This window comes from Schistocerca gregaria, chromosome 1 (genome assembly GCF_023897955.1).
Source record: "Schistocerca gregaria isolate iqSchGreg1 chromosome 1, iqSchGreg1.2, whole genome shotgun sequence".
Classification (NCBI taxonomy): Eukaryota; Metazoa; Arthropoda; class Insecta; order Orthoptera; family Acrididae; genus Schistocerca; species Schistocerca gregaria.
The window spans coordinates 1,160,331,817-1,160,355,113 of record NC_064920.1 but is presented as its reverse complement, the minus strand read 5'-3'; the positions used below and the strand labels follow the sequence as shown (position 1 = coordinate 1,160,355,113).

The 23,297-nt window shown below is 45.2% G+C and overlaps 1 protein-coding gene across 3 annotated transcripts in view; it reads right to left on the bottom strand.

Annotated features, from left to right (window-relative positions):
* LOC126284113 (angiomotin-like protein 2) overlaps positions 1-23,297 on the bottom strand; it is a 143,350-nt gene that overhangs the window by 94,442 nt on the left and 25,611 nt on the right. The gene's annotated exons all lie outside the window — the stretch shown is intronic.

Genomic DNA, 23,297 nt, shown 5'->3' with positions numbered 1-23,297 from the left:
TGAATTCCTCAATCATTCTTTTGGGCGAAACCAGTCTACTGGAAGAAAGAAAAAAAAATCACTTGGTTTTAGTTTTCCTTATCAAATGGGCTATTCATTTGTTCGAGTGAAGCTGGTGTATCAATCAGCACGTCAATATGGTGTAATGCGAATGCAGCAGACAGTACACAACTTCCAAGTGAAGGAAGCAAAATAGCAAACTCTGCATTACACCATAACAGGGCTGTCAGAAGTAAGGCTCTGTAACTCCAAGCACCAGAGCACCACTGCAACAATCCAACATTAGAGAAAGACCTGAGCTCGATAACCAAGAATAGTTACTGAACCACCACGATAAGGCAAAGAATGCTGCTAAATCCAATAAATCAGGAGAAATATGATCACTTGCCTACAGCAACCAGACCATAGATGTGAGCTATGCTTTTTTAAATAACCAGGCTTTTGCAGCTCGTGGACACATTCAGTCATGCCACCATTCTGTACATGTCCCCAGTACCAGAGAGAATGACTTTCTATTGAATTTCACTGAAACCATGGCAAGCCGATCGATGATGGTCTTTCGGCTACCTGCTTGTTCTCTCTGACACCAAGTGACAGCCATTCAAATCCAAGTCACAGCTGTGGCCTGCTGTTGCAGCCTATTTGGACATCGTAGATGAGGCAAAGACTAGTGTGCTGCCAACCCTTCACCTACTGAGGGTTGTTTGTGGATGATCTGCAAGTTGTCTTCCCACACACTACCCAGGCGCGGCACATCCGAACTGTCCCCTGGCCGTTCTGTGAGCATCCGCCTCAATCTTGGTCGTCCCACACCTGTCCTAAACAACAACTGTTGTATTGGACTGCACAGTCACTTACACTTGCCTAAGCACATGATGGACCATCCTAGAGAGCACTGAGGTGTAGAGTTACCCTGTGCTGCAATACATCCAGTAACGGACAAAACCTCATTTCCCTCACTGCAGCTGGCACACCACTGCATTGGCTGCCCTCACTAACCTGTGGCATCAGCATCATGACTCGCTAACAATGGGCACCTGTCGTTCTCCCCATTGTGCCCATGTGGCTCACACACTGCACGATGCTACGAAGCACCTGACCTGTCCTGCACTGCTGCTCAGCTCCCTCAACCCACAGCAGTCTCGAGCAACCCGAGTCACTACATCTGTTGCCAGGAAGTGGTCATCAGATACTCTGACACTGCTATGTCTGGTGGCAGTGGTAGCTGTTGTCTTAACAGTTTGTTCGTACCACATCAGGAGTGTTGACCATTGACTCGCAGTGCCAGCACAATGTGGTGCAGTAGTAAATATTTTTCTTTATTGTTGACTTTTTAGAGTGTGTGTGTGTGTGTGTGTGTGTGTGTGTGTGTGTGTGTATCTTGTTTGCTCATGGTAGAATGTAGGGACATTTAGCCTAACATTAAAGTTACCCTTGTCTTAAATGCTGGAGTCTACAAGTTTATTGCAATTTAGAGGGACTGGTAAAAAACACAAGGTAGGTTGGTTGTTGGTGTTAAAGGGACCAAACTGTGAGGTCTCAGTCCCTTCATCTTTTATGTATCGAAAGAGGAATAAACCTCAGAAGGGGAAGGCAATTCCTGGTAAGCCTGACTGCAAGCAAGATAAGACACATATAATCATGGAGAAGCAGGCGAGGGGTGTCCCTCCAACCCCTCAGGCAGTCATTGATGCCAAAGTGCCTCACCTCACAGAGATAAGCAGAAACTATCTTCGCGGCGAAATGTAAAACCAGTTCAGCCATTTTTTCCATCGTCCATTAACACCAGAGGTAGCATGTCAGGGAGTTTAAGATATCGCCACAAAGCAGCCAAATTTGGGCAGTCTAGTAAGATCAGGCAGGCACCACATCGGCATTAACGTGGTCCTAATGTTGGAGAAAGTGGCAGTGGGTAAGCCAAGTTAAGTCCAATGTGTCGCCGAAAAAGGACAATCAATTCCCTGCAAGAAGGGAAGACCCTGTGTGGTCATGTCTGCTTTAATGTCTTCAGATTGAAGAGTCCACGGCGAACAATTCAGAGTTCCAGACGTCCAACAACTGATGGCGTAGAGTCAACCAAAGGTCCAGTTCTCAGACCCCCTTTTCCAAAATCAGGATCCTGGTGGTCAAATTTGCAAAGTGGTCAGTGGTTCATTCCCTGAGATCTCAACATGTCCAGGGGTAAAAACAAAGATGATTTGCTATCCAGCTTTATGGAGGTCAGAAAGAAGATCCTGGATAGGCATGACTAATGGGTGATGCGGGTAACAACGGCCTACAGCCCAAGGCCGCTCAAGGAGTCACTGCAGATTAGAAGAATCTTGCCACTGCAAGAATTAGCATGGCTAAAGGGCTTGTTTGATGGCCACCCATTCAGCAGTGAAGATGCTGCATTCACCTGGCCAGCCAGGACAGTAGTGCACTTCACCTTGCACGTGTGTATACAAAACCAGTTGGTTGATTGACCATTAAGCTATCATTGTATACCAGTTCCAAACCTGGAAACACACAAAAGACAACCAGGAACCGATGGCAAAACACCATGGTGTTGACAATCTTTTTGTACAAATGATTAGTCAAGATAGGTCTGAGGTCGGAGTAAAACACATGGAACGTAAGCGATTACTCGCTGACAAGAGGTGACAGCGGGGAAAGTTGACGTTCAGAGTATAGATGTTTTGTCAAACTGCAATTATGACCCCAATTCTAGGTCTCTGTTGTGGGAGGTGGACCTCCCTACCAGGGAAAAGGACATAGCAGTTTGGATGTTTAGGGGAGATTTGAACATGTATAGCATAACTGAGCAGCTGTTGTTGGCACCTGATCTGTAGTGGAGGGAGCCCATCCTCCACGAGCAGATTGTTCACAAGGATAGTCTGAAAGGCTCCTGTTGCAAATCAAACCCCACAGTGGTGTATTGGGTCCAGTGACCACAATGCTGAGGGTGATGTACCTTATGCTGGTCTCCCATAACCAAGATGGGACAGGATCATGGCTTTGTAAAGCTGCAGAAGGGTAGTGCAGTCTGCACCACTGCTGCTGTTACTGAAGCAGCAAAGTGTAATAAGTTGTATCCAGTACCTTTGCTTAAGTTGGAGAAGATGGGGAAGCCGCATCAGCCGGGCATTGAAGACCAGTCTCAAAAAGCAGTAAGTCTCCACCACATTGAGTAGTTTGTCATTGAGGTAAAATTCTGGTTGTGGATGACCAGTATGATGGTGACCGAAGTGCATGATACAGGTCCTAGTGTCAAAAAAATTGAAAGCCCTGGGTGAGGGTCTATGACTGCACTTTCTGAACCATGTCCTGAAGTCAGGGTTCAGCACCATCCACATTAGAGGAGCACCAGTAAAAGCAAAATTCGTCAGCATACAAGCAGGATGATACCAAAGACCCTCAGCTAGACTGTCGATGTTCACTAAAAAGAAGGGGATACTTAATGCAAAGCACTGCAGGACCTCATTCTCATGATTATGAGGGGTACTGTGGGAAGCACGAATTCAAATGCGGAAAGTACGGTATAATGAGAAGTTCTGGGCCAAAATTGGAAATGGACCCTGGTGACCCCACTCATGTAAGGCAGAAAAATGTGTTGTCGCCTGAAATGTCATTAACCCTTTAGTAGATCAAAGAAGACAGCAATAAGCTGTTGACGTCAGTCAAAATCTGTCTGGGTGGCAGACTCCAGGCAAAACAAATACTCAGCAGTGGAAAGGACTTGGTGAAAACCATCTTGGGAAGGAACCAGAAGGCCCCGAGACTCAAGAGCCAACACAGTTGCCATTTCACCACACATTCAAGCAACTTACATAGAACATTAGTGAGACTAACTGGGCAGTCACAGTTCATTTGTAGGGGATGCTTACCCAGTTTCATCACAGGGACAGCGATGCTCTCCCACAATTGAGATGGGAGTCGCGCTGACAATCCGCTGGTAGGGTTTTAAACATTTAGTTGTGGATGCGGTTCATTTCTGGGGCTGTATAATTCTCACTCACTGAATGGAGGATTGCAGGGCTCCAGGTGATGTGTAGTGAAAGATACATGCAATCATTCAATCCAATGTTTGTTTTAGTTGTGGTCTTCAGTCCTGAGACTGGTTTGATGCAGCTCTCCGTGCTACTCTATCCAGTGAAAACTGCTTTATCTCCCAGTACCTACTGCAACCTACATCCTTCTGAATCTGCTTAGCATATTCATCTCTTGGTTTCCCTCTACAATTTTCACCCTCCACACTGCCCTCCAATACTAAATTGGTGATCCCTTTATGCCTCAGAATATGTCCTACCAACCGATTCCTTCTTCTGGTCAAGTTGTGCCACAAACTTCTTTTCTCCCCAATCCTATTCAATACTTCCTCATTAGTTATGCGATCTACCCATCTAATCTTCTGCATTCTCTTTTGCACATTTCGAAAGCTTCTATTCTCTTCTTGTCCAAACTAGTTATCGTCCATGTTTCTCTTCTATATATGGCTACACTCCATACAAACACTTTCAGCAAAGACTTCCTGACACTTAAATCTAAACTCAATGTTAACAAATTTCTCTTCTTCAGAAACGCTTTCCTTGCCATTGCCAGTCTACATTTTATATCCTCTCTACTTCAACCATCATCAGTTATTTTGCTCCCCAAATAGCAAAACTCCTTTACTACTTTAAGTGTCTCATTTCCTAATCCGAGTCCCTCAGCATCACCCGACTTAACTCGACTGCATTTCATTATCCTCATTTTGCTTTTGTTGATGTTCATCTTATATCCTCCTTTCAAGGCACTGTCCATTTCGTTCAACTGCTCTTCTAAGTCATTTGCTGTCTCTGACAGAATTACAATGTCATTGGCGAACCTCAAAGTTTTTATTTCTTCTCCATGGATTTTAATACCTACTCCGAATTTTTCTTTTGCTTCCTTTATTGCCTGCCCAATATACAGATTGAATACCATCGGGGAGAGGCTACAACCTTGTCTCATTCCCTTCCCAACCACTGCTTCCCTTTCATGTCCCTCGGCTCTTTATAACTGCCATCTGGTTTCTGTACAAATTTTAAATAGCCTTTTGCTCCCTGTATTTTACCCCTGTCACCTTCAGAATTTGAAAGAGTCTTCCAGTCAACATTGTCAAAAGCTTTCTCTAAGTCTACAAATGCTAGAAACGTAGGTTTACCTTTCCTTAATCTTTCTTCCAAGATAAGTCGTAAGGTCAGTATTGCCTCACATGTTCCAGTATTTCTACGGAATCCAAACTGATCTTCCCCGAGGTCGGCTTCTACTAGATTTTCCATTCGTCTGTAAAGAATTCGCGTTAGTATTTTGCAGCTGTGGCTTATTAAACTGATAGTTCGATAATTTTCACATCTGTCAACACCTGCTTTCTTTGGGATTGGAATTATTATATTCTTCTTGAAGTCTGAGGGTATTTCGCCTGTTTCATACATCTTGCTCACCAGATGGTACAGTTTTGTCAGGACTGGCTCTCCCAAGGCCGCCAGTTGTTCCAATGGAATGTTGTCTACACCAGGGGCCTTGTTTCGACTCAGGTCTTTCAGTGCTCCGTCAAACTCTTCACGCAGTATCGTATCTCCCATTTCATCTTCACCTACATCCTCTGCCATTTCCATAATTGTCCTCAAGAACATCACCCTTGTATAGACCCTCTATATACTCCTTCCACCTTTCTGCTTTCCCTTCTTTGCTTAGAACTGGGTTTCCATCTGAGATCTTGATATTCATACAAGTGTTTCTCTTTTCTCCAAAGGTCTCTTTAATTTTCCTGTAGGCAGTATCTATCTCAATGTTTTAAGGGTATGAAAGACAGGTAGACAATTCTTGTAGGCAGAGGCTCGAGCACAACACAGAGCAAAAAGTTCAGCTACAGTGTGAGTCAGTGAATACAGTACTGTTCAAAGAAATACCAAGTACACCTGCAGGGGACTGATATGCATCGAGGCGTCTGCTCTTCACCCAAATATGCGAAGGAAGCGTACAAGGTCCAATGACTGAACAGTACCATTTGCAGCATTCTTGCTTCCGTTGTTTTATTAAGTGACAGACCCATGCACGGAGCCGCTTAAAGCCGATGAGATAATCAACTGACGGATGTCACATATGGCACTGACAAGCCATGGCTGCAAACAGGAAGATCAATGGCCAAAGTAAGTTCCATGTGTCACACTGAAGTGTGTGGAGGCACCAGCACTCAAGTGACAGAACTCAAGATGTGCCAGGAAGTTTTCGGTGTCTTTACCTCCTCCAGCATTCGAGGTTCCACCCCACATAGGGTTATGAGCATTGAAGTCGCCCAAGATTAGGAAGGGGGTAGAGGGGGGCAATCTGAGAAACCAATGCACATAATACATTCTGAGGCATTCCATCATAGGGAAGGAGATAAACATTATAGGTAGTAAAATCCTGAAATGCCCTAACTCAAACACATCCTCCAAAGTTGTATCAAGTGGGACCAGTTCACTATATACAGAGTTAATAAAGTATGTGCAAACTTCACTTGACACACTATCATGATCAGCATGATTCTTAAAACATATATCCCCAGTAGCCACGAAGGGCACAATCTGTGTTGCTGGAAACCAAGTTTGCTGAACAGTAATGCAGAAAGCAAGGTAGGGACTCAACCTGGTGGCGGGGAAAAACCACTACAGCTCCACTGAAAAACTGTGCTGTCAGTATACTGTGAAGGTGAAAGGTAGGTTATGTCTTACGGTCACCTGCTCCCACTGGTTCAGAGTGTATGGTATCAAGACCCACAAGTTCTGGGGCATGTTGTGTGGTGCAATCTGAAGCCTCTGGGGCCACCGGGATCGTTGTCGTGGGCTTAGAAGCAGAACATGAGAGATATGGTGGCCACCAGAATTTCCTTCATCTTGGAAGACTTCTTTTTGTCTTTCTTTTCTTTAGGGGTTTGGGTGAGTGGGAGGATTTCCTGGAATTAGTTTCCGGGAATGAAGAAGATCATGAAGCCCTACAACCAACAGCCTGTAGCTTCTTCAGCAAATGGCTAGAATCCGGTTGAAGACCAGCAGAAACCTAGGAGGAGACTGTCCCAAGGGACCACTTCCTGGAGTGATAAGCTGTATGAGGGTGATGTGTGTCAGCTGCAGATGGGGATCTACATCCCCAGTACATCTACATCTACATCCATACTCCGCAAGCCACCCGACGGTGTGTGGCGGAGGGTACCCTGAGTACCTCTATCGGTTCTCCCTTCCATTCCAGTCTCGTATTGTACGTGGAAAGAAGGATTGTCGGTATGCTTCTGTGTGGGCTCTAATCTATATGATTTTATCCTCATGGTCTCTTCGCGAGATATACGTAGGAGGGAGCAATATACTCCTCGACTCTTCGGTGAAGGTATGTTCTCGAAACTTTAACAAAAGCCCGTACCGAGCTACTGAGCGTCTCTCCTGCAGAGTCTTCCACTGGAGTTTATCTGTTGTTGTTGTTGTTGTCTTCAGTCCTGAGACTGGTTTGATGCAGCTCTCCATGCTACTCTATCCTGTGCAAGCTGCTTCATCTCCCAGTACCTACTGCAACCTACATCCTTCTGAATCTGCTTAGTGTACTCATCTCTCGGTCTCCCTCTACGATTTTTACCCTCCACGCTGCCCTCCAATGCTAAATTTGTGATCCCTTGATGCCTCAAAACATGTCCTACCAACCGATCCCTTCTTCTAGTCAAGTTGTGCCACAAACTTCTCTTCTCCCCAATCCTATTCAATACCTCCTCATTAGTTACGTGATCTATCCACCTTATCTTCAGTATTCTTCTGTAGCACCACATTTCGAAAGCTTCTATTCTCTTCTTGTCCAAACTAGTTATCGTCCATGTTTCACTTCCATACATGGCTACACTCCAAACAAATACTTTCAGAAACGACTTCCTGATACATAAATCTATATTCGATGTTAACAAATTTCTCTTCTTCAGAAACGCTTTCCTTCCCATTGCCAGTCTACATTTTATATCCTCTCTACTTCGACCATCATCAGTTATTTTACTTCCTAAATAGCAAAACTCCTTTACTACTTTAAGTGTCTCATTTCCTAATCTAATTCCCTCAGCATCACCCGATTTAATTTGACTACATTCCATTATCCTCGTTTTGCTTTTGTTAATGTTCATCTTATATCTTCCTTTCAAGACACTGTCCATTCCGTTCAACTGCTCTTCCAAGTCCTTTGCCGTCTCTGACAGAATTACAATGTCATCGGCGAACCTCAAAGTTTTTACTTCGTCTCCATGAATTTTAATACCTACTCCAAATTTTTCTTTTGTTTCCTTTACTGCTTGCTCAATATACAGATTGAATAACATCGGGGAGAGGCTACAACCCTGTCTCACTCCTTTCCCAACCTCTGCTTCCCTTTCATGCCCCTCGACTCTTTATAACTGCCATCTGGTTTCTGTACAAATTATAAATAGCCTTTCGCTCCCTGTATTTTACCCCTGCCACCTTTAGAATTTGAAAGAGAGTATTGCAGTCAACATTGTCAAAAGCTTTCTCTAAGTCTACAAATGCTAGAAACGTAGGTTTGCCTTTTCTTAATCTTTCTTCTAAGATAAGTCGTAAGGTCAGTATTGCCTCACGTGTTCCAACATTTCGACGGAATCCAAACTGATCCTCCCCGAGGTCTGCATCTACCAGTTTTTCCATTCGTCTGTAAAGAATTCGCGTTAGTATTTTGCAGCCGTGGCTTATTAAACTGATAGTTCGGTAATTTTCACATCTGTCAGCACCTGCTTTCTTTGGGATTGGAATTATTATATTCTTCTTGAAGTCTGAGGGTATTTCGCCTGTCTCATACATCTTGCTCACCAGCTGGTAGAGTTTTGTCATGACTGGCTCTCCCAAGGCTGTCAGTAGTTCTAATGGAATGTTGTCTACGCCGGGGGCCTTGTTTCGACTCAGGTCTTTCAGTGCTCTGTCAAACTCTTCACGCAGTATCGTATCTCCCATTTCGTCTTCATCTACATCCTCTTCTATTTCCATAATATTGTCCTAAGTACATCGCCCTTGTATAAGCCTTCTATATACTCCTTCCACCTTTCTGCCTTCCCTTCTTTGCTTAGAACTGGGCTGCCATCTGAGCTCTTGATATTCATACACGTGGTTCTCTTCTCTCCAAAGGTCTCTTTAATTTTCCTGTAGGCAGTATCTATCTTACCCCTAGTGAGATAAGCTTCTACATCCTTACATTTGTCCTCTAGCCATCCCTGTTTAGCCATTTTGCACTTCCTGTCGATCTCATTTTTGAGAAGTTTGTATTCCTTTTTGCCTGCTTCATTTACTGCATTTTTATATTTTCTCCTTTCATCAATTAAATTCAATATTTCTTCTGTTACCCAAGGATTTCTAGCAGCCCTCGTCTTTGTACCTACTTTATCCTCTGCTGCCTTCACTACTACATCCCTCAGAGCTACCCATTCTTCTTCTACTGTATTTCTTTCCCCTATTCCTGTCAATTGTTCCCTTATGCTCTCTCTGAAACTCTGTACAACCTCTGGTTCTTTCAGGTTATCCAGGTCCCATCTCCTTAATTTCTCACATTTTTGCAGTTTCTTCAGTTTTAATCTACAGGTCATAACCAATAGATTGTGGTCAGAGTCCACATCTGCCCCTGGAAATGTCTTACAACTTAAAACCTGGTTCCTAAATCTCTGTCTTACCATTATATAATCTATCTGATACCTTTTAGTATCTCCAGGGTTCTTCCACGTATACAACCTTCTTTCAGGATTCTTAAACCAAGTGTTAGCTATGATTAAGTTGTGCTCTGTGCAAAATTCTACTAGGCGGCTTCCTCTTTCATTTCTTAGCCCCAATCCATATTCACCTACTATGTTTCCTTCTCCCCCTTTTCCTACACTCGAATTCCAGTCACCCATTACTATTAAATTTTCGTCTCCCTTCACTATCTGAATAATTTCTTTTATTTCATCATACATTTCTTCAATTTTATCTTCAAGTTTATCTATCATCTCCATAACGCTTTCGCGATTTCTAAATGATCCTGTAACGAAGCGCGCTGCTCTCCGTTGGATCTTCTCTCTCTCTCTTCTATCAACCCTATCTGGTATGGATCCCACACTGTTGAGCAGTATTCAAGCAGTGGGCGAACAAGCATACTGTAACCTACTTCCTTTGTTGTCGGATTGCATTTCCTTAGGATTCTTCCAATGAATCTCAGTCTGGCATCTGCTTTACCGACGATCAACTTAATATGATCATTCCATTTTAAATCACTCCTGCGGAGCCATTGTTCCCAAAATGGGTGTGGGGGATACAGCATGGGGAGAGCTCCCAACCATCAGGTGGACAAAGCTTGGTCAAGTGGCTCTTAAGGCTTATTGTAGGAAGCATAATGGAGGAGAGTACCATCAGCAGAGAGGGCAATGTTGTCACATTGTTGTGTGTGCAGGGTGTAGATGCTCATACTTTTCCTTGGCCTCTTGTTATATCAGTCTAACAAGTCTTATGTTCTTTTATTCTCTCTCTCTCTCTCTCTCTCTCTCTCTCTCTCTCTCTCTCTCTCTCTCTCTCTCTCTCTCTGAAAGACAGTGCAGTCTGGCAAGCAGGGAGAATGGTGCCCTCCACAGTTGATGCAGACAGGGGGAGCAGCAAAAGGAACGTTCACGTGCAACAGGCATTCACAATCCCTACAAACTGGCCTGGTGTCACAACAGGATGACGTGCCCAAATTTCATGTATCTGAAGCACAGCATGGGGAGGGGAGACATATTATTTCACGTCACATCAGTGTACCACCACCTTTAACTTTCCAGGCAATGAATTGCCCTCAAAGGCCAATAAAGGCCCTAGTAGTAACCCTATTGTCCTTTGGCTCCCAATGGGCATGACAAAGTGTACACCATCACTCCAAGTTGGCACATATCTCATTATCAGGCTACAAGAGGTGGTCACAATCAAAAATGATGGCTCATACCATGTTTAGACTACTATGTGGAGTGACAGACACTGAAATGTTACCCAATTTGTCACAAGCAAGCAACACCCATGTCTGGCATGGGATGATGTTTTAACCAGAAGGGACCCACTCTTCATTTCAGAGATGGCTGCAACTTCCCCAAACTTGTTCCCTAGCACCTCTACAATGAATAAAGGCTTTGCGGCCAAAAAGGAATCCCCATCTGTCCTTGTACAAACCAAGTAATTGGGGGAGTATTTATCTGCTTGTCGCTTAGCCTGATGTTCCTCCCACAGCGTAGCCAGGGAAGGAAACATTTTAGGATTGTATCTCTCTGCATTAATCAAGTTCTTTGCTTCTCAAGAGGCTGCTGGAACTGTGAGACCAATATCAAGAGAAAGCTTCATCCGCTTCATAGTCAAGTCATCCACCACACTGCCATCCAGTCCGAATGGAGATTCTCCCCATGGACATCCCCCAGCCTCAGCAAGTTACCTCGCCAGTAATCTGCTGCTCAGAGTCCCTGTGCCCTAGTCACAATGGGCACATACTCCTAGTTATGTATGGGAGATATCAGCTCAGTCACCAATAGTGCGAACCCTGCTTGGTCAGACGGCTACTACCAAGCAGGTACTTTATGACCTCCCTCCCCCGACACGAAACAGGATGGCTACCGGGCTGGGTTTTGGGCATACTGCCTTACTGGAAAAAGAATGGTGCTAAGGTGGAAAGGCACAGAAGTGGAAGAGACACACTGAGCGACCTTCCCTGCATGATCCACATGTCTGAAAAATTTGAAAAGTGGTGGTAGGTCAAACCCATCATCATCATCATCATCATCATCATCATCATCATCATCATCGTGTTCTGCCTCAAAGCGGGTTTTCACATGGTAGTTCTCCACGCTGTCCGATCTTCTGCCATCCTCTTCAGGTCTGCATAATTTCCTCTTCCCTTTATGTCGTCTATCATCTTGTATCTCCTCCTTCCTCTCAGGTCTGCATAATTTCCTCTTCCCTTTATGTCGTCTATCATCTTGTATCTCCTTCTTCCTCTCAGTCTTCTCCCACAAACCAGTCCTTCCAAAGCATCTTCTAGCAAGCACTCCCTTCTCAATGAATGTCCCAACCAGTTCTCTTTCCTTTCTCTTACAACCTTCAGCAGACATCTTCTCCCACCAACCCTTTCCAATACTCTTTCATTACTCACTGTTTCCATCCAGTTTATTCTCTCCATTCTCCTGCACATCCACATCTCAAATGCTTCTAACCTTTTTTCATCCTCTCTCTCAGCGTCCATGTTTCTGCCCCATATAGTGCCACACTCCAGACAAAACATTTGCCAAGCCTTTTCCTTAGTGCTTTATCTAATTTTCCACATAAGAGTCTCCTCTTTCTGTTGAATGCCTCCTTCACTATGAAAATTTGAGTTTTCACCTCCTGGTGACATCTCAAGTATTCAGTTATTGTGCTTCCCAGATATTTAAATTCACTTACTTGGCTAATGGTAGATTGTCCTATTTTAATATTGGACAGACTGCATCCTGTACTGATACGTTAAACAACAGTGGGGAAAGGCAACAACTGTGTCTAACACCTCGTCCAATGCTGTTTCTAACATTTCATTTCCAATCCTTATTCTTACTCTCTGGTGTAAATATAGATTCTGTATCAGTTGTCTCTCTTTCCAATCTACTGCTTTCCTCTTCAAAATATCCATCAGCTTGTTCCACTCAACTCTGTCAAATGCCTTTTCTAAATATATAAAAACAGCAAAGATTTCTCTACCCTTTTCCATATATCTTTCCCCTATATTTCTTAGCAGGCCAATAGCATCTCTTGTTCCTTTTCCTCTTCTAAATCCGAACTGCTCCTCTGCAATCCCTCCATCCAGCTTGCCATATACCTTCTATTCAACACTCTCAGCAAGACTTTAGCTGCGTGAGAAATTAGACTGATGGCCCGGTGCTCTTCACATTTTTTAGTGTTTCTCTTTTTCTCTATTGGGTATCATCACTGTTGCAGCAGAGTCCTCAGGCCATTCCCCTTTGTCATATATCTCGTTACAGAGGTAGACTATTTCTTTTCTTTCCTTGTTTCCCAGACTCTTCAACAGTTCTGCTGGGAAATCATCTATTCTACATGCCTTCCTATTCTTCATCTACTTCAGCGTCTTTTCTACTTCTGCTTCCAAGATGGCAAATCCCTTTCCATCTTCCGGCACATATTGCTCCTCTTCAACCTTAATTTCACTTTGCATTTCATCCCCCTTATACAGATATTTTAATATATTCTTGTCATCTGTTCAAAACCTCCTGTGGTTCTTCTGCTAGAGTACCATCCACTCTTTATATTTCCATGTTATTCCTCTTTCTTTTATGTTCAAAAACTATCTCGCTAGCCAGTCTATACATCATTTCACAATTTCCCTCTCTCTCCATTTTCTCTATTTCGTCGCATTTCTGTTTCATCCATTTTTCTCTTGCTTCTTCAGTTTCTCTTCTTAATTCATTCTTCAGTTTCCTGTGCCTCTTTTTGCCTTCTTCAGTTTCTACACTTTTCCACTTTCTGCACTCTTCCATCTTTTTTAACAGGTTTTCTGTTATCCATTCTTTCCTGGTGCTTTAGGATACTCTAATTCCTAGTACTTCTTTGGCAGAGTCCATTAGTCCTTCCCTCATTTTTATCCTCTTGTTATTAACACTGTCATCAACACTACCTCTTTGCCATTTTTCCATAAATCTGTTCTCCAAATCTGATGCCTTTCCTACCTCTTTGAGTCTTTCTATGTTTAGTCTTTCCTTTGCTTTACCTCTCCAGACTTTTTTCAACTTCACTTGTATTTCTCCCATCACTAGGTTGTGGTCTGAATTTATATCCGCTCCTGGATAAGCTTTGGCATTCTTCAAACAGTTCCTAAACCGTTTTCATATCAAGATGTAGTCCAGCTGATATCTTTCCATATTCAGATTTGATATCCATGTGTAACGTCTTTTGTGGTGTTCAAATAATGTGTTACCCACTGCTAATGAATTTTCTTTACAGAAACTAATTAGTTATTCGCCTCTCTCATTTCTTATTCCTAATCCAAATTTTCCTACTGTATCTTCATCTCTTCCTTCACCCACCACTGCATTCCAGTCGCCCACGATGACAATGCAGGCATTTCTATTTTCTTTCTCGATGAGTTCTTGTATTTTTCTCATAATATTCTTCCAATTCCTCATCTCTGTGCTGGCTGGTTGGCATATATACCTGTATTAATACCAAATCTTTTGAACTACCCTTCAGTCGTATCATCATCAGTCTTCCATCAATATATTGTACCTTCATTACCTTATTTTTCAACTTTTGCCCTATCAATATTCCAACTCCGTTTTCACCACTCTTGATTTCCCCCGAGTGAAAGAGTTTATAATCTCCACTTTCTATCTCCCCATTCTCTCCCCATCTCATTTCACACACACCGAGGGCATCTAATCTGTTCCTTTTCATCTCCTGTTTTGCATTCTCTAGTTTTCATGCTTACAGAAGTGTCCTACATTCCATGTTCCAATCCGTATCTTTCCTCCCTTCACTGTCCCTTTCTTCCTTTCAAATATGTTTGCTCTCAATGTGTTCCCCTCCCGGAGATCCAAATGAGGGGAAGTTTTAACTCTGGATTCTTTCACATGGAGAGACATACCATGTACTGCTTGGGAATGTAATGTGGTAGTTTCCCGTTACTTTCCACATAGGCAGCAAGATGCCCAGACTAAAGTCAGCCACTCACCATGAGTCAGACACTGTCTGTAGCAGCCCCTCTGGGGTTCAGTCGCTACTTGTACTCTTTTTGTACTCAAAGAGAAAAGGTGTCTCTTCCGCCAGTTCCGCCGTACCAAAGTCCATCTTCTCCGCCTTCACTGCCGTTGAGGTCTTTACCGTATACCTGGCAAGGAGCCCTTACGAGATACTATACCCCGTGCCAGGTAAACCAAGGTTTATTAACGAGGATATACTCTCCCCCTCCTCCTCTCTCAACCGGGCTTGGGACCGGCTATGGCATGTACCGATTAATGAAAAGGTGTTAAGCATGCCGGAAGTGAAATGGAAAATGGATCCCGAATCATGTACCAGGTCCAAGTGCGGTCTAGACCAGAAAGACCATCCAACGGAAAGGCACACGGGGAAATGGATAAGGGAGCTATAGGCTTGCAGCACAGAAAGGGAAGCAGTGTTGCAAATGCTGGGGCCCATGATAATCGAGTACATTCTCACAAATGACTTGCATACCCTCTGGGGGTAAATAAATATGTTTAATGCCAGTGTGGCGGAAGTTTTGTAACGGAGCACAAGTTGCCATGTACCAAGTTGTGCCGACCACATGTAATTTTGTACATGATTTGGACATTTGGCAAACAATTGTCTATCTACATTTTTACTCTGCAAGCCACCAAGTGGTGTGTGGCGGAGGGCACTTTACGTGCCACTGTCATTACCTCCCTTTCCTGTTCCAGTCACGTATGGTTCACGGGAAGAACAACTGTCTGAAAGCCTCTGTCCGCGCTCTAATCTCTCTAATTTTACATTCGTGATCTCCTCGGGAGGTATAAGTAGGGGGAAGCAATATATTCGATACCTCATCCAGAAACGCACCCTCTCGAAACCTGGCGAGCAAGCTACACCGCAATGCAGAGTGCCTCTCTTGCAGAGTCTGCCACTCGAGTTTGTTAAACATCTCCGTAACGCTATCACGGTTACCAACTAACCCTATGATGAAACGCGCCGCTCTTCTTTGGATCTTCTCTAGCTCCTCCATCAACCCGATCTGGTACGGATCCCACACTGATGAGCAATACTCAGGTATAGGTTGAACAAGTGTTTTGTAAGCCACCTCCTTTGTTGATGGACTACATTTTCTAAGGACTCTCCCAATGAATCTCAACCTGGTATCCGCCTTACCAACAATTAATTTTATATGATCATTCCACTTCAAATCGTTCCACACGCATACTCCCAGATATTTTACAGAAGTAACTGCTACCAGTGTTTGTTCCGATATCATATAATCATACAATAAACGATCCTTCTTTCTATGTATTCGCAATACATTACATTTGTCTATGTTAAGGGTCAGCTGCCACTCCCTGCATCAAGTGCCTATCTGCTGCAGATCTTCCTGCATTTCGCTACAATTTTTTAATGCTGTAACTTCTCTGTATACTACAGCATGATCCGCGAAAAGCCGCATGGAACTTCCGACACTATCTACTAGGTCATTTATATATATTGTGAAAATCAAATCCCATAACACTCAGCTGTGGCACACCAGAGGTTACTTAAACGCCTGCAGACGTCTCTCCATTGATAACAACATGCTGTGTTCTCTTTGCTAAAAACTTTCCAATCCAGCCACACAACTGGTCTGATATTCCGTAGGCTCTTACTTTGTTTATCAGGCGACAGTGCGGAACTGTATCGAACGCCTTCCGGAAGTCAAGAAAAATAGCATCTACCTGGGAGCCTGTATCTAATATTTTCTGGGTCTCATGAACAAATAAAGCGAGTTGGGTCTCACGTGATCGCTGTTTCCGGAATCCATGTTGATTCCTACAGAGTATATTCTGGGTTTCCAAAAACGACATGATACTCCAGCAAAAAACATGTTCTAAAATTCTACAACAGAACGACGGCAGAGATATAGGTCTACAGCTTTGCGCATCTGCTCGATGACCCTTCTTGAAGACTGGGACTACCTGTGCTCTTTTCTAATCATTTGGAACCTTCCGTTCCTCTAGAGACTTGCGGCACGCGGCTGTTAGAAGGGGGCCAAGTTCTTTCACGTACTCTGTGTAGAATCGAATTGGTATCCCGTCAGGTCCAGTGGACTTTCCTCTGTTGAGTGATTCCAGTTGCTTTTCTATTCCTTGGACACTTATTTTGAGTCATGCTGGGCAATGATACAGTGCAAGTACTAGTTTACAATTTTTTTTGTGTATTTGAAGTATAGTTTCTCTATTTGTGTTGTCTGTTGTTCTAAACAGCAGTTGTAGATTATGCAGAATGCCAGACACATGCTGCTATTATGGGAGAGAATTGCTGCTTTGGCAGATGTAGTATGGACATAGTTAAATGTGAATTCCAACAATAACAGTATTGCGAAGAGGTATGCAGGAGACTGAAGCTTTAGAAGCAGCAACAGTCGTAATCAGGATCAGGGGACGCTAAAGGTAGTGTTGGGTGTGCCCTGTCTTCCTCTCAATCTATTGGCAGCTAGTTAACACCACCTTTCTCTGCAAACAACTGAACATTTAACTTATGTTTATTAATGATGTTATGGCTACTGCTGCAATGGGTGGTTAGTCAGATGAGAATTGTGAGGCTACTTTATGACTGGCAGGAGGTGCTAAGGAATACGTTCTATATCACGAAGTTCTTAAAAAGGCACAGACGTTCCAACAGTTGGCTGATGGTTTACGTCGTTATTATAATAAGCTTAATAACGAAAAGTCTTAGAGAAAAGCTGAAAGCTTTAGAGAAGAAGCATAATGAATCAGTACAAGCCTTTTTGGGTAGAATCAGGAAGAATAACTGCAGACGTACAAACTGATGCAAAACACACAAACGGCGATAGTCTTACTGTGGGAAGACGGAAACAAGAGATTTAGATACTTTTCTGTGTGGTGTCCCCATTGAGATTTCATGCAGTGTTAGGATGGGGTGGTAGTAGTAGTAGAGGGATTTTGGGCGCACGACAGCAAGGTCTTCAGCGCCCGTTCAGTAACTTAGTGAGACGGGTGTCAAGAAAATTCCCAGAACAGGAATATAAAACGGAACAGAAAACACGGGTAATAATCGTCGAAAAACATGTGCTCACCCACACTAAAGCGTGGGATGAAGCAGAGCATCAGCAGTAAGACATGGACAACACAGGAAGAAAATGATACAAGAAGCTAAAAGAATGTAGCAGATGGAAGTGGCTGGCTGACCGCAAGGAAAAAAGGGGAGGAGTCAGCCACTCTGCAATACACTAAAACCTCCAGCCTAAAATTTTAGGCCAGAGTCCAGACACATCACAAAACTTAAAAACCCTAGACACACACGTCTCACCAATAGATAAAACAGAAGGCAGATCCCCAGCAACTTGTGCTTCTGCCCGTGCATCACGGTATAAAATGCAGTCTGTTAAAATGTGCCGGACAGAGATGTGCACACCACAAGCATCACAAAACGGTGGATCCTCCCGCCGTAATAAAAAGCTATGTGTGAGAGGACAGTGCCCTATCCGAAGACGTGTGAGGGCCACCTCCTCCCGCCTGAGCAACCGGCAGGAGGAACGCCACGGCCGAGTGATTGACTTTATCAACCGCAGTTTATTGGCCGTCACCGCCAGCTATTCGTCCTCCCACAACTCCATGCACTTCCTGTGGAGTGCAGCGATGACTGACTGCAAGGGAATAGGACACTGAACCACACCCTGCTCTCTGCAGGCCTCCTTGGCAGCCCGACCGGCCTGTTCATTGCCCCAGATGCCAACATGACCAGGCACCCAGCAGAAGGATACTTCTGTACCCCGCCGTTGGAGCAAGTACAGTTGGTCATGTATCAGCTGGACCATCGCCTCAGTCGGATACAGGTTCTGCAGTGATTGTAAGGCACTAAGAGAATCGGAGCAGAGAAGAAATCGATCGCCCCGAACACGATTCATCTGCTCCAGTGCCTTCAAGATCGCGTGGAGCTCCGCTGCGAAAACGGTATATCCAGCAGGGAGGCGAATCCGGGTAACTTGATCAGGGAACACTACAGAACAGCCAAGGAAATTCTCCTGTTTGGAGCCATCAGTGTACACTACAGTGAAACCGTGATGCACATCTAAAATGTTAAAAAACAGACATTGGAATGTTAAATCTGGTGTGCGATCTTTCTTAAAATTAGTCAAATCTAAAATAAGTTTGGGTCTCCGGAGGAGCCAAGGGGGGGATCTGCTTCAACCTCGACGCAAAACACGAAGACCAGCCATAGACATCGCAGCGAGGCAATCCTGTGCGCGAATCCCATAGGGCTGCGTCGCACGTTGTCGGTTATGAAATAACTGTGCCAGAGGAGGCTGAGCAATGGCAGGGTATGCAGGGGTGTATAGTGTGGACAAAGTTTTATACGCCTGGCGCACTGTAAGTAGCCGTCGCCACATAGGAAGTGGCGGTTCACCAGCCTCTGCACAGAGGCTTGGTATGGGGCTAGTTCGGAATGCCCCAGTGGCCAACCGAAGCCCTTCATGATGCACAATGTCCAACATCTTCAAGTAAGAAGGCCTCGCAGACCCATACACCGTGCACCCATAATCGAGCCGAGATCGCACAAACGCCCTGTAAAACTGGAGCAGACAAGTCCTGTCAGCTCCCCATGTACTGTGGCTAAGACATTTTAAAATACTGAAAGCCTTAAGCGACCGCCGTTTCAGGTCTTTAAGATGAGGTAACCACGTGAGCTTCGAGTCAAAAATGAGCCCCAGAAACCTCACTGTGTCTTTAAAAGTGAGAATAGTGTCCCTCATCCGCAACTCACGAAAGGGTAAAATCGAACGAGAACAGTTAAAAAGAACACATACAGACTTCTCGGTGGAAAACTTAAAATCACTCTTCCGCGCCCAGTCAGCCAAACGTCTAATCGTAAGTTGCAACTGACGAGTTGTCGTTCCAAGGCTTGAAGAAGAGCAAAACAAAGAGAAATCATCCACAAACAAAGAACACTGGACAGGACTTTTCACTATGGACGTAATGCTATTAATAGCGATGGCAAAGAGAGTCACACTTAAAACGCTACCCTGAGGGACACTGTTCTCCTGCTCAAAGCGATCAGACAGGACGTCACCAATTCGGTTTCTAAAATATTGTGGTGAGAGGAAAGACTGAATAAAAAGAGGAAGACAACCCCGAAAACCCCATTTGTGAATTTGCTCCAGGATGAGACGCCTCCAAGTGGTATCGTAGGCCTTCTCAATGTCAAAAAATACACCTAGAAGGTGATGACGGCGTAGGAAAGCTTGTTGTATAGCCGCCTCCAGTAGGGCCAGGTTATCGAAGGTGGAACGAAACTTCCTGAACCCACACTGAAAGCGACTAAGGAGTTGCCGGGATTCTAACATCCAGACAAGGCGGCGGTTGACCATCCGCTCCAAGCTCTTCCCTATGCAACTAGTGAGGGCAACACTACGGTAGCTACTTGGGCTCGTGCGGTCTTTACCAGGTTTTAAAAAAGGGATTAAAACAGCCTCACGCCACAGGTCAGGAAAGTGACCCGACGCCCAAATTCCATTAAAAAGTGCTAGGAGGATTTCTTTGTTGCGCATTGTGAGGTGCCATAGCATACTGTAATGGACCCTGTTGTGACCAGGGGAGGTGTCACGAGCTCCAGACAATGCAGAATCCAGCTCCCACATAGAAAATGGGCAGTTGTAAACTTCATGAGATGTGGACTGGAAGTTCAGACTACATCTCTCAGCAACGGCCCTATGGCGTTGGAAATCTGGATCCTGACTGGTTGTTGCAGTAACTGTGGCAAAATACGCAGTCATAGTCTGGGCAATGTCTCGCGGATCCGTGTGGAGAGTGCCGTTATTCAGTACAGCAGCTATGGGACACCTCCCTCCTCTGCCAGAAATTCTCCTGATGGTCTCCCACTCAATGGAACTTTTGGTGGAACGATTAATGGTGTTCAGGAACTGTTGCCATGACCTCTTCTTGCTCTCACGAATAATGCGGCGACACCTTGCCCTCGCCACCCGAAATACTGCAAGATTCTCAGCAGTCGGCCGAGACTTGAACCGACGCAGAGCCGCACGCCTGGTCCTGATGGCAGAGCGGCAGTCGGCACTCCACCAAGGTACAGGTGGCCTCTTCCGGGGGCACATGGACTGTGGAATGGATGCTGCAGCGGTGTGGTGGACCGTTTCGGTAATATGATCCACCCACACCTCAACAGTCGCACAGTGTTCGAATTGGGCCAACTGGCTATAAAGTGTCCAGTCAGCTCCACTGAGCACCCATCATGGTGGTCTCCTTTCGGGGCCCACGCCATCTGGCAGGTGAATCCAGATGGGGAAATGATCACTGCCATGCAAGTCAGCGACCACTTCCCAGTGAGCACTGGCGGCAAGAGCTGGAGAGCAAAGCGAGAGATCAATGGCACAGAACAACCCAGTCGCTGTGCAGAAATGAGTACTCTGTCCTCCATTGAGCAAGTAGGCACAGGATGACAGGAGAAGCCTCTCAATTGCTCTACCCCTGGGGCAGGTAATTGCAGAGCCCCAAAGCACATTGTGGGAATTAAAATCACCACAAATAATGAATGGTTGGGGGAGCTGTGTAAGAAAGTCGGTGAGGGCCACTTCATCAAGTGCTTCATGTGGGGGCAAGTAAAGTGAACAGACAGTCAATGGATGACGTACTTGCACAGACACAGCGACATCCTGTAAAGTCGTCATAAGCGAGAGAGGTGAGGAGTGGTAGTCCGTCCTGACGAAAATACCTACACCACCTCTAGCTCTCTCTCCACGCAGGTCGTCCTTTTTGTGGAGTGTATAGCCTCGCAGCTCAGGGGAGTATAGATGGAAATAAGTCTCCTGGAGACAGAGACACAGTGGTCTACCCTGAGAGAGTAGACGAAGGTCCTCCACATGCATCCTGAACCCTTGCAAGTTGTACTGAAGTATGGGAGCCATCTATGTTGGGGGTAGTACCTTCATCCTGTCTCTCCGACAGGGCGGGGAGACCACAGCAGGTGGAGGGGCAGGTGTGGGGTGAGCTGATTGTCCCACTCATACGTCGTATTCCATCAACTCTGGCGAAGAGTCAGATGAAGCCTCACGTAAAACAGCCGCCGCATGGTCAGACGGTTTACCACGGGATTTGACCTGGTGTTGCTGCGGTACAGAAGCTTTCTGTGGTTTGGTGGGCTTTGGGGGAGCTGATGTGGGAGTGGTAATTGGCGCACTGGGCTTGGTAACAGCCTCAGCTGTTGGAGGCAACAGGGGCTGGCCCAAGTTCACCACTATACCCTTGTCTGCCGTTCGAGTAGGGGCTACCGGCTCTGAAACACTGGCTGTGTTGCAAGTGCACTGACAGCTGCAGGTGTTAGTGCCAACACTCACCACCTCGGTCTGCATTGAGGCATCGACTTTTGGAGTGGGCTTCTGAACCAGGGATGCGAAAGATGTAGCAAATGTGGGAGGTTGTATCGACTTATAAATCTTCTTGGCCTCACCATAGGGTGTACGCTTGGTTGTTTTTATTTCCTGGACTTTGCGTTCCTCTAAAAATATTCGGCAGTCCTTACTGCAAACAGGGTGGTTCCCAGAGCAATTAATACATTTAGCCGGAGACGAGCAACCAACTCCTTCATGAGCAGCCTTACCACAGTTGCCACAAGTCGCTTCGCCTTTACATCCTAAGGTGGTATGCCCAAAACGCTGGCATTTAAAACAGCGCATTGGGGTCGGGAAATAAGGCCTCACACTAAGGCGAAGGAAGCCAGCTTTAACATGTTCAGGAAGTTTTGTGCTACTGAAGGTCAGAATAAAGGAGTCGCATTTGACAAGATTGCCATCAACCCTCTTCATGATGTGTTGGACATCAACGATACCTTCCGGAGCCCACTCACGTTGCAGTTCGTCCTTGGGAATGTCAACTAGATCCTGGCATGTCACAACACCTTTGCTGTAGTTCAAGGTGTTGTGCAATTCAGTGTCTATGGCATACTCTCCGAGACATTTAGCAGATTGGAGGTTAGTTACTTGCTGGGAAGTGGAAGTTTCCACTAGCAAGGTCCCATTACGTAAGTGCTTCACCGATTTCAAGGAGCCACAGATGCCCTCCAATCCCTTTTGTATATAGAAGGGCGAAACCTTCTCAAAACTACCCTCCTTCCGTTTCACAACGAGAAATGGATTCTGAGCACCAGAATGCATCCTGTTACTAAAGACTTCACTTGTCAAAGATGTGCTGCAGTCAGGGGGACTGACTGCACAAGCCCTCTTCAGAGACTGGGTGTTAGAACCCTCCAGCGGCCCACCCTTTCCGCTGGGAGGAGGAAAAAAGGATTTCGAAGGATCCATCTCGGTCCCACGGGCAGGTAGGGAACTATAAGTCCACCTAGACAGAGCCCCGCATGCCTAGGTAAGCCTTGTACAACTGAGGTGCGGCAGGTTCCCCAGAGGTTGCCCCCTAATGACTGTTCCACCTCAACAGCCATGCATCTCATCGGCGCGCAGCACACCTTGAGATTGAGGGGTTGTTTATAGAGGTTTATTCCATCCTCGCGATCCGGGCGGCCAAGCCAAGATCCCCACTCCCTGAGACACACAACATTCCACCGCCGCGC